The 9,523-nt window shown below is 39.9% G+C and overlaps 1 long non-coding RNA gene across 1 annotated transcript; it reads left to right on the top strand.

Moving 5' to 3' along the window:
- Positions 1-214: 214 nt before the first annotated feature.
- On the top strand, positions 215-3,595 carry LOC145559692 (uncharacterized). The gene is made up of 3 exons (XR_014092874.1): positions 215-630; positions 2,565-3,051; positions 3,219-3,595. It is a non-coding gene; the product is annotated as an uncharacterized LOC145559692 (long non-coding RNA).
- The last annotated feature ends 5,928 nt before the right edge of the window (positions 3,596-9,523 follow it).

Below are 9,523 nucleotides of genomic sequence, written 5' to 3'. Positions count from 1 at the left end.
AAAATTTTTTATCGTTACGGAAAAACTTATTTTTAACGGGCAAAATAATGTCCGTTACGAATAATTAATAATCGTAACGGGCAAATTAATGCCCGTTACGAATAGTTATTAATTGTAACGGACAAATATAAATCCCGTTACAACTAAATAACTCTCTAGGGTTAAAGATCGGTTCCTAGAGGAACAATCCCTAGCCGCATTTCTTCTTCACTCCTCTTCTCTTTCTCTCTCCTCAAATCACTCTCTCTTTCTGTATTCCTCTTCTTCCTCACTCATCTTCTCTTTCTCTCTCCTCAAATCACTGTCAACACTGCTCATTTCTCTTCCCGCATTTCTCTTCTTCCTCACTCGCCTTCTCTCTCTTCCTGTTCTTCAAGCTAAACAACAATGGCGGCGACTCCATTGTCAGTCGAGAAGACCACCTCTGGTAGACTTGAAATCAAGCTTGCTGAAGTCGAAATGCCTGGACTTATGTCTTGCCGTACTGAATTTGGTCCTTCTCAACCTTTTAAAGGTGCTAAGATGACTTGATCTCTTCATATGACTATTCAAACTGTTGTTCTTATTGAGACTCATACTACTCTTGTTCCTGAAGTTCGTTGGTGTTCTTGCTACATCTTCTCTACCCAGGTATAATTTCATTTATCTCGTCATTTTTCGATTTAATCCCCTTTTTTTTATCTGTAATTTGCCCTTGATTTTGGAAATTTCCAGATCTTAAATGGGGTTTTATTGTTTTTATGTATTGGATCTTGTTGGGTTTGATTCATGTTGTGATGATTTTAATGAAATGAGTAAATGATTGATTTGTAGAATTTTTGATTTGAAATGGACTGTTTTTTCTAGGGTTCAAGATCTCAAATCTTGTGAATTTTTATTTTAAGAATTGTGGGTTAATTGATTAATGATAAAATTGGGGGTATATACTTAAATTATTTAATCAATTTTAGTGGGATTTGGTATATAATTAGAGTTTAAAATGAATAAGTGTTTAATTTGTGCAATAAATAATTCGAAATGTGTTGTTCATTTCTGGATTCTTAAGATCTCAGATCTTATAGAATTATGGGGGAATTAATTAATATTAAAATTAAAATGGATGATTAAATGGTGGTATTACTGGTATATACTTAATTTGACTCCATGAATAGTTGCGATTTTAAGATAAAAGTATGTAGTTGGCCGCTTAGATTTGTGACGTAGAGAGGTTAGCTTCTCGGTTCGACGAAGAAGTGCAACGTCATAAAGCTTGATTTTCATTTTTTAAGGGTAATGATTTCTACTAGTCGGGCTCCCGGAGTCAGATTGCTTAATAAAATACGTTTTCGGAAATGGAAATGGGCCAATGAGTCCAACACACCGCTTCGCTGTGATTGACAGGCTTTTTAAGCCATCCGAGTTCATTTAAGGCCCGAAAATAGCGTTTAAACATTTTCCGGATTTTATTTTTATTTTATTTTCACATTAGGGTTTTGTTTAGACTACTTAAACGTTTTAGCCGTCTTTAATATTCAGCTTTTGACATTTTTATAATAATCTCAAGAGTTATACTCTTTTCTGGTGGATTCCGGAGTATTTTAACAGATTTATCGCTTGTAAATCTGTCTGTTTGCGAAGGATTAGCGCTTGCTTTTCTTGCTACCTTTCCGACTGCGTCAATTTGAGAAGAAATTCAATGACTTGTTAAGATTGTATTAATGCATAACCTGCATATTTGTTATCAAAGAGAAGATGAACATTCAAGTTGGTTATATTAGAGAATTACAATTGATACTGATATATGAGTAAAAGCATCATCTGTATACGTTGTCTAATTATAGAAAGTTAGCGTCTGCATTTATGCCTGCTATTCAAAGATACTGGTGAGATGATGTTTATGGTGGTTTAACTTGGTAGAATTAGAGGAAAGTTATGATTTTGGGAACGAATGCAGTTCGAGTTGTGTACTTTGGCAGTTGTTCATCTTTGTTTTCTGGTTTGTTCTACAAAATTTGTAGGATAACTTGACATATGACTAAGATTTTTTTTTATTCTTGTTTATCTATTTCGTTCTCAAGTGTCCTTGAAATGAGGAAATTGATACCATTGACATTCCTTATGATCTTACTTTCTGGTGATTTCTCATCCAAGATGTCGTGTGGTTTAAGTTGCCACTTAAAGAGATACCTGCTACTGTCATTTTCATGTTTATTGCAAGATTTATGAACATAGATACTAAGTAGACTCTTAGCAAGGTCCCATATTCTAAACTCCCTACCAAATTGTTTCTTATCAAGTTTATTATATGATTTGTTGTCGGATTTGTTGTCTACCGTTTAAATTCTCTTATGGGATTTATCCGTATATATTTAACTGGTTACTCGTTTATATACACTTATTTTAATGGCAACTTTTGGAGTGGTTGTATTTCTTTTTGGATGGGATTGGAGCTCATTCAGTCATTCCACTCCCCAACAGATGCCCTGTGCTTTTATTAATAATTCTACAACTATTGATTATAAGTTATGACAGCTTGTTTTAATTATAAACATCTACCCTAATGTTTTATAGTTTTTGTTTTACAGATGTGTGCAACAAAAATTAGGGGGACCTACTGTTGCTGAATATGAGAAACTTCAAACTGAGACGTCAGACTTGCAGGAGAAATACAAAGAGCTTCTGGCCACCCATCAAGAGATTATTAAGCAGGTATTTTCCTTTCCTTTTATTGTATTCATTGTATGATTTCCATAGGCAGTATATATGTAAGCCTTACAAGCACTGGAACTGTCATAGTTACTCTGGTTTCCTTTCGAATTTTTCGGCTCTCAGCTTGATAAATGTGTAGTGTGTGTGTGTGTGTCGTTGTATAATTTCCATAAGCAGTATATATGTAAGGCTTACAAGCACTGCCCTCAGCCTGATGTGTGTGTGTGTATTTTTAACTATGCAGATTAATATTTAATAGTTCTTTTTTTGCAGGTTCTTCTTGATTAGGAGAGATACATGACAAGTAGTGATGGCTCTAGCATTCCCGGTTCACTTGTTTTGCCTATGGGAGCTGAAAATCAGGTTTGTAAAATTGTAAAGCTAAAATTGTATATATTATTTTTTAACTTTAATAAATAATATAGGCATGTTGTGTTTGATTCTTCACTAGTGTAGTTTGCATTTTTTTGCTTCAGATCTATCGATTTTATTATTATTTTTTTTTCCGATTTTGGATCATTCTTTGCTAGTTTGGGTATGGTGATAAGTAAACCGAGAGTACGGCAAGATATGCTACTCAGATCTTCTCCGGGGGCTTCAACAGTTCAACAATCAACACGGTTGGTAGCGCTTCCTCCAGTTCCTCCTCCACTGCCCCCCTTTGCTGAAATCACGCCAAAATTAAACAACAACAGGAACAACCCGAGAAAGAACAACAATCTGCTGTTGTTGCTGAAACAGTTTCGAATTATGAGCAAACGAGAGAGCAACGTATTGAATTTGAATCTCATCTTAGTTATAGCAATTAGCAAGTGCATGACTTGTTTTAAATTTCTTTAATTGATAAAATCATTTGAATGTTGTATAGCTTTTGCTAATTGAATAACTGTATATTTGTATAAAATATTATTTATTTTTTGTAATTAAAATTTGGCAGCATACTAGCAGGTATCACCTGCTGGTTTTTTTTTTTTTTTTTAATTTGGGTTCAATTGTATTCGTAACGGGCAGTCAAACTGTCCGTTACAAATAACCCGTTATTCGTAACGGGCAGTCTGAGTGCCCGTTACGAATAACCCCGGCACTCAGACTGCCCGTTACGAATAACCCATTATTTGTAACGGGCAGCGCCCGTTACGAATAACATATCCTATCCGTAGCGGCAGCATACGTAACGCCCGCTGCCCGTTACGGATAGGCTGTTTTTGCCCGTTACGGATAGCTATTTTTCCACTAGTGGCCGGATATAATCAGGTATTGATGGCCAAAGAAGACATGGAGAAAACCACATTCATCACGCAATGGGGTACATATTGCTATATGGTAATGCCATTCGGGTTGAAAAACGCGGGTGCCACCTACCAAAGAGCAGCTATAGCATTGTTACATGACATGATGCACAAAGAGGTGGAGGTCTATGTCGATGATATGATCGTTAAGTCTAAAGATCGCCCAGGCCATATTATTGCACTTCGCAAGTTCTTTGAAAGACTCCGCAAGTACAACATGAGATTAAATACAACAAAATGTGCATTCGGAGTCACGTCAGGCAAATTACTTGGATATGTGATCAGTTCTCGAGGGATTGAAATAGATCCTACAAAAGTAAAGGCGATCATGGCCATGCCACCACCCAAAAATGAGAAGGAGATTCGAGGTTTCATTGGAAGGTTGCAATATATAAGTAGGTTCATATCCAAGCTCACAGCGATATGTGAACCTATATTCAAGAAGCTCAAGAAAAATGTCCCAGTCACATGGGATGACGATTGCCAAAAAGCTTTCGACAAAATCAAAGAGTACTTGGCAAACCCACCCGTGCTAGCGCCAGCAATCCTGACTTTCCTCTTCGACTCTGCCTTACGGTCACAAGAGAAACGATGGGGGCAATGCTAGCACAAGAGATCGAAAGCAAGGAGAATGCAATCTATTACTTGAGCAAGAAACTTCAAGGATATGAGACGCGATACACACCACTTGAGAAGTTGTGTCTCGCACTTGTATGGGCCGCACAGAAACTAAGACATTATATGCTCACTCATACAGTGCATGTCGTGTCCATGATGGATCCTCTCAAATACTTGTTCGAAAAAGCAACACTCAATGGCAGATTATCAAGGTGGATAGTCAATCTTGCTCAGTTTGACTTGAGATTTGTGCCACAAAAAGCCATCAAAGGTTCTGCAGTTTCTTCCTTCTTAGCAGACTTTCCGCTAGAAGAAGTTGAAAAAGAAGAAGATGAGTACGATTTCCCTGACGAAGATTTACTCATGACCGAAGATGATAGATGGACGCTCTATTTCGATGGAGCTTCAAACCAAAAAGGATGTGGTGTAGGAGTCTTGCTTGTATCACCCAATGAAGAGCACATCCCGATTTCCATGAAGCTCGATTTTGATGTCACCAACAATGTAGCAGAATATGAAGCATGCATTTTGGGGTTAGAAACGGCTGTCGCCTTGGGAATTAAGAAACTCGGAATCTATGGTGATTCTTCACTAATCATTAACCAAATCTCCAAGAGAAGGAAAGTGAGAAGTGAAAGTCTCGCTACGTATCAAGCTCATTTAGAAACTCTCACGGAGCAACTAGATGAAGTGGAATATACGTATTTGCCAAGAGAAGAAAACCAATTCGCCGACGCACTAGCTAAATTAGCATCAATGGTGCGAATTCCAACTGATACGATCAGAATGCCACTGACCATAGAAAGAAGATATGAGCCGGCTTATGTTCACGCACTTGACGATGAAAAAGAACCACAAGAAGAAGATGAAGAGCCATGGTATAAAGATATCCTTTATTATGTGACAAGAGGAGAATACCCTCCTAATACTGATAAAAGGGCCGTGCTTAGAGGCTCCTGGCCTCACAGTATGTGCTCATCAGGGGAGAACTCCACAAGAGAACTGCAATGGGAAGAAATCTCTTATGCATGGCCAAGAAAGAAACACATAAAACCATGGAAAACCTTCATGCTGGTATATGTGGAACACACATGAATGCAAAGATGTTAGTCCAAAAGATTCAACGACAAGGTTACTATTGGACTACTATGGAGAGAGATTGTCACGAATACGTCAAGAAATGTATGAAGTGTCAAGTCTACGCAAATTTACAGCATGTTCCACCTTCGCTTCTCTACACATATACTTCTCCATGGCCTTTCTCCACTTGGGGCATCGACATCATTGGAAAAATAACACCACCAGGACAAGGGGGCATGAATTCATTCTCGTAGCAATCGACTATTTCACCAAATGGGTCGAAGCTGCCTCATATGCTAAGCTGACGGCAAAACATGTAGCTCAATTCATTGAGAAAAATATCATATGCCGCTATGGGGTACCACATGAGATGATCAGTGATAATGGAACACATTTCCAAGCCGAATGCGCGGAATTATTACAGAAATATCATATCAAGCATCACAGATCATCACCTTACAGACCACAAACAAATGGTGCAGTCGAATCGGCCAACAAAAATGTGAAAACTATCATTGAAAAGATGACAGAAAATTACAAGGATTGGCCAAGTAAGCTACATTTTTCCCTTTGGGGTTATCGAACCTCTGTTCGTACATCAACGGGGGCTTCCCCTTTCTCTTTGGTCTATGTGTTAGATCCAAGAGGAAAATTTAGACCGAATTGGTCAGACCCGCACATTGTTAAAGCCATCCTGTCTGGCGGAGCGGCACAATTGGTAGACATGGACGGTAACGGCTTCCACAATTTAACCAACTTGGATCAACTCAAGGCCTGATTCCTTTTTAGGATACGTAGGCAACCCCTCAAGGGGGCCCGGCCACTTTAAAAAATAAAAATCCTCCCTCTGTTGATCAAATATGCGTGTCAGTTCAGCATTGCATCACGACAAAAAAAAATGTAGATTCCCTTGACACGGCAGGTTTCGCCGTGTCACGGCAGACATCCACCGTGACACGGTGCCTGTTTTGTGTCACGGGGGCTACTCGGAGCGTATTTTTACCTGCAGCAGTACCAGAGAGCCCTTCCTGATGGCTTTCCGGTCAGCTTTTGCTTCGTCAAGGCCACGAAATGTTTCTCCAAGGCACGTCGGCATAGGAGATCTTCCAGATTCGACATGTTCAAGCACAGACGCTAGACAAGCATGTCCTACCCTACCGTTTGCAAATAAAAGCTTTCTAAACATGCAAAAAATATATGCCCTTCTACGATATACATGATAAGACTCAGAGATAGGGCGATTAAAATATAAATTTGCAAGTTTTTCTAAGTCTACCTCATTACCACACACAATTCTATTTAAATCTGGATCTGTTAGATTCAGATGGCGTTCAAAATCTTGGTAATAATATTCACGTAGGGTAGGCATGGCAATAAGATTTCTAGCAGGAAATCCAAAGATTGCACCGAATTCCTCCGGCAGGGAACAGATTTCATCATAATCAAATTTAAAATAGTGTGTTTCTGGACTCCAATAATCTAATGCTGCCCTAAGAAAATCATGTTCAATAGCTACATGTTGGAGGGCTAGCAAACCCCTGACATGAAATAATTCTAAATCTCTTTTTTCAGCATTGGTCAAAGAATAAGACCAGTCGCGCAATGTATTATGAAAATTCTGAGACATGATTGTTGAAATATGAAATTCTAAATTATTTTGTGTTTCGTAATTATGCATATCATGAATATACTGGTCTTATTTTATAGCAAAAGCGCTCGAAACTGCCCAGAAATTATCTTTTCATACGCGTAAAACACACCGCTGCGGAATACACGTACCGTGACACGGGAAATAGCACCGTGTCACGGGAACTTTTGCCGTGACACGGTGTACAGTGCCGTGTCACGGCACCTCACGCATTTTCTTTTTTCATCTTTTCCCGTATCTATCCGGATTTTTTTTAGTATTTTATCTTCACCGTTTATTTTTTCAATTTTCTGAGAGTTTTATTTCTAATAAAATTCTCAACTTTTTTTATCTCTATTATTATTTTTTTTTATATTATTATTATTATTATCTTTATTTTATTTATTTATTTATTCATCACTTTAATATTTTATTTCTTTATCATTTTATTTATTTTTGCTTGTCTTTTTATTTCATTTTCTTTTGGGGAAGGTCGGTACCCTCCATTACTCCACTTATGTTTTTTGTCGCGCCATTAATATATACACGATCACACACAATGAGTTTCAAGCACACACTAACACACAATAATAAATACATAAACTATGAATAATGTACAAAATAGTCATAATAAATAAACATGTCAAGTGTCATCATAGTATGTACAAATAAAAACCCTCGGTCAAAAGTCTCTAGAGCCAGAATCAGTATCATCTCCACCCTGCGAATATGAGAACGGTGAGCCAAAGAGTCCCTCCATCATCCGAGTACGGGGAGTAGTGTCCCTACTAGTCCCTGTGACCCCAGCAGTAGTCAAACTCAAGGCAAGACCCGTCCAGCCGGAAAATGGTGTAGACTGGCTCAAAGACACGGGAATCGTCGGTGAAGGCATTATCCCATACATCGGAACTGAGAACAAGCCCGACACCGGAGGAGGAATCCCGGACAATGGAGCTGAAAATGAACCAGGATCCAAGGGAGTCAAAACAGACCCAAGCTCAGGCTGTGGAGGCTGTGAAAACGACAGCCGCTGCCCATGACCCTGGCCCGGAAAGCGCTGGGAAGACTGAGGCTGCTGCCACTGAGCCTCCTGAAACGGCTGAGTAATCTGAGGCTCTCGCCGAGAATGAGAACGCCGGTGAATCTCAGGAGAACGTCTACCACGACCAAGATCCTCCTCGTCCGAGCCTCTATGCCTCGAGCGCGATCGGGACCTCCGTTGCTCCTGAAAGATACAAAAGCAAATGGTGTCAACAATGCAAAATAAAACAAATGGTAGAAGTAAAAAAATGAATGATACCTCAAGAAAGTCGCTAGAGCTCCGACAACTCGCACCACGCCGAAGCTTGATGATGCAATACTTCAGGGCGTCAACCAGCTTCATGAGTCCCATCATCTTCGGGCGGTTAGGCTGAGGATAAAACAAAGAAAAGTCAATAACAAGCAGTGTTAAAAGGATGAATAATGCATCAAAAAAAACTCACCAGCTCAAAGACCTCGGGCAGAAACTCCTGCGCCTGTCTGTAACCCTCTGGCGCGTCAGCAATATGGTCCTCGGTGATACCAATCGGCCCTAGATAGCAGACAGATTGAGGCGGGATATCGATCCTCCCCACAAGGCGAATGGTCGTCTGAAAATATGATCGAATAATCAAGTTATTCGACTATTTAAAACAGAGACTAGTAACAAAGATCCTCAAAAGAAATCATACCTCAAGAAGACGGGGTGGAGGAGCCAGAGAGGGAAGCAAGTCCCGCGCATAGTCACTCTCCATGTGTACAAGCTCCTGCCATGGAAAAGTATAGCGCTCTCCCCTGTTTATCAACTCTCTGATCAAGCGTGAGTCCAGCATCGACTCTGGTGGAGATGAGGGCACCACAAAGCGATCGTCGCTATGCTGACGAACGACTCGCTCCCCCCAAATACCAGACAAAGCGTCCAGTACCAACCAAAATGGTGGGTGCGCTGAAAGACGCAAGGCCTCAGGTAGATCAGTCATCCCGGCCCAAGGACGATACTGGACATCAATGGCAACCTGAAAACCATAAAAAGTTGGCGTGAAACAACGGAAACAACGTCAAAGGGAAAATGACAGGCAACAAAACTAATTCTTACGCTAACAAAAGAGGTGCCTCGGCGTAGCAGCCCACGCAGCGCAGGGACAGACTCCACCCGCGACTCTCCTCGATCACGCCAGCTGGCCCCGACAGGGAAATCATG

Source organism: Chenopodium album, chromosome 9 (assembly GCF_948465745.1).
Source record: "Chenopodium album chromosome 9, dcCheAlbu1.1, whole genome shotgun sequence".
NCBI lineage: Eukaryota > Viridiplantae > Streptophyta > Magnoliopsida > Caryophyllales > Amaranthaceae > Chenopodium > Chenopodium album.
This window is presented reverse-complemented; position numbering and strand designations above follow the sequence as displayed.